Source organism: Etheostoma spectabile, chromosome 6 (genome assembly GCF_008692095.1).
Source record: "Etheostoma spectabile isolate EspeVRDwgs_2016 chromosome 6, UIUC_Espe_1.0, whole genome shotgun sequence".
NCBI lineage: Eukaryota > Metazoa > Chordata > Actinopteri > Perciformes > Percidae > Etheostoma > Etheostoma spectabile.
This window is the reverse complement of record NC_045738.1, coordinates 30,351,772-30,354,873: the sequence shown is the minus strand read 5'-3', so window position 1 is coordinate 30,354,873 and position 3,102 is coordinate 30,351,772. Positions and strand designations below refer to the sequence as shown.

Here is a 3,102-nt window from a genome sequence, read left to right as displayed (position 1 = left end):
CCCCCCAGCTGATGAACCCCCGAGAGCCTCGACACACACACACACAGGAAACACAGCACACCGCCAAAATAAAAGACTCCAGCGCCATGTGTTTGGGGCCAAATCTCATCTCTTTGTCACATTCAACCTGATCTTTGAGCGTGTCCTTTTATTTTAGCGGTTACCTTGATGTTGACGGACACGCACATTTACACACAGCCAACACTTGTGTAGTTAACCCTCCTGTTGCCATGCAACCTGTTGTTCTGGGTCAGAATTTTAAAATTTTAACTTTTTTCTTCTGACGTTTTTGGCCGTCTTTATCAACACTTTTGTCGCTTTTCCCGAGGTTTTTGTCTCTTTCTTTGACGATTTGGGACATTTTTTTGTCCTTTTTCTTGATATTTTGTGTTAATTTTTTAAACTTTCTTTTATCAATTATACTTCAAATGCTATACAATTGAATAATACGCCCAAATTCAATGAAAGTAGTGAACTGACCAGTTATTTTACTTGTGAAGAGCGACGTACAAAACCATCCAGGATTTTAAAAAATTAACAATTTCATTGAAAAAAAAATTTATTCTGATATAGATACTTGAAGAAAAAATAAATGGGTCCAATTTGACCCGAGGACAACAGGAAGGTTAACGTGAAAAGGAACAGAAGAAGAAAACCTCTGAAAATGAGACACTGACCTAAAAAATATAAAGGGAAAGATAACGAGAAGTAAGAAATGTTTTAATAGAGTCGTCACGTCTGCAGATAAAAGAGAAACGTTGTACTGGTTGTGCGTTGATGTGTTAAATGTCCTCTTGTTGTAATGTGTGTGTGATGTCTTCAGTGTGGACTCCTAGGACGAGTTGACTGTCCTCCGCTACTCAATAAACACTTTGAGGAACCTACTTACTGTCTGATTGTTACTTCACTTAAACTTCAGGGATTATGGGACAATGAAAATGTACTCACCACATATATATATCATACATGTAATATATATATATATATATATATATATATACAAATCCCATGGACAGGAAACTCAATCTTTCATGCACTAGGAATATAGAGATATAGATATATATAGTGTGTGTGTGTATGACTGCTGCAACATTGTCCTTAACTGTAAATCCCACTTTCAGATCACCTGACATTAGCTTAGCATACCTAGCTACACCAACAAGCTCCACCCTATCCCGGACCTCGCTGGCTCCGGGCTCAGAGTCTGCAGAACGTAATTCAATTTAATTTTAATTTGTTTATTTGTCCCCAATGGGGAAATTCCAATTTGCGTACACATTTTGTTAGTAATCACACACACAGGACCTATTCCTGCACTAATCATACTTTTTGGTCCACACGGGGACTTGAACCAGAGACCCTCGGGTTCCCAACCCAACTCTCTACAGACTGAGCTACTGCCACTTGAGCACATAAACATCAAAATAGACAAAGAACTTTTTCAAAATCAAGTTAAAAACTGTTTTAGACTATTTATATGAGCACAAGATAATGTGCCGATTTTTCATAATTCTTTATAATTACAATACATTAAGATTTTTTTAACGAAAGGTTTTGGGTGGGCCCATGACGCCGTGCCTGGTGTAGAGGTAACACAATTGTGAAAATGGCTGAAAACACTACAACATGCAGTGAGTTTATATACTGTTCATATATAAATGAGTGGACAGTGTGCTGAGAGGATAAGTTTTTGTGCTTTATTTTGAGAACAGTGAAATAAATAACCCAACGAAGGAAGAAGGGGGAGTGTGTTCTCTGTGCATAAATAGTTACATGTGTCTAGTTATTATAACAGAAACATGAAGACAACATGAAGACAACATGAAGACAACATGATGACAACATGAAGACAACATGATGACAACATGAGGGCAACATGAGGGCAACATGAGGACAACATCAGGACAACATGAAGACAACATGAGGACAACATGAAGACAACCTGAGGGCAACATGGGGACAACATGAAGCAAACATGGGGCAACATAAGGGCAACATAGAGGACAACATGGGGACAACATGAAGACAACATGAGGGCAACATGGGGACAACAATGAGACAACATGGGGACAACCTAGGACCAAAAACATAGGGCAACATGAGGGAACATGGGACAACATGAAGACAACATGAGGGCAACATGGACAACATGAAGACAACTGAAGACAACATGAAGAAAGAGAACAACATGAGGGCAACCCATGAGCAACATGAGGGCCCAACATGAGACAACATGAGGACAACATGAGGGCAACATGAAGACAACATGAGGGCAACATGGGGACACATGAGACAACATGAAGAACAACATGGGACAACATGGAAGAGACAACATGAGAGACAACATGAGGAGCACGAAAACATGAGGGCAACATGAAGACAACATGAAGACAACATGAGGGCAACATGAAGACAACATGAGGACAACATGAAGACAACATGAGGACAACATGAAGGGATGAGGTACCTTAAAGTGCTTTATAGGGTTCTTTGCCTGGGTGGGGGGAGCAACACGTTTCAAAATGTGCCTCTATTTGTTAAATAGTGCACATTAAAGCAAAAATATAAACTGAGAAGCTGCTAAAAGAAGTCTGCTTGTTTTGCTCGGTGCATGATGGGAGTTCAAAGAGGACGCGTGTACATAGAGGGTCAATGAACTCACTGTGGCCCCCGAGGGGGCTCAGAGTCCTCTGATCTGGGTCTCACGTTGATTACAAAACTCAAACACTGAGCCAGACAACAGAGACAACATGGAGCCGCAGGGCAATACGTGTCATTCATAAGTTTACCCCCCCCCCCGGGCTAAAGTTGACTAAAAAGAGGAATAAGAAAACTCATCTTTTGGAGATAGATCTTAATGCCTGAATAAAAAAAAAATTGGAAAAATCCGACCTTTAAAGACACCAATTTTCTTTATGAATGAATGTTTCAGAAATAAATCCTGATAAAGCCCCATCTCATTCCCTTCACCATACATGGAGATCGGCATGGGGAACTTTCAATAAAATCATCTCTCAATGCAAATCAAACCAGCTGTTAACTGAAATAACACCATGCCAATCTCTAGGTATGGTGAAGGGTATGTGATGACGGGTGGGGGGG

General features: G+C 40.1%; 1 protein-coding gene across 1 annotated transcript in view; it reads left to right on the top strand.

Moving 5' to 3' along the window:
* Nucleotides 1-3,102, top strand: part of fgb (fibrinogen beta chain) — a 44,093-nt gene that overhangs the window by 38,732 nt on the left and 2,259 nt on the right.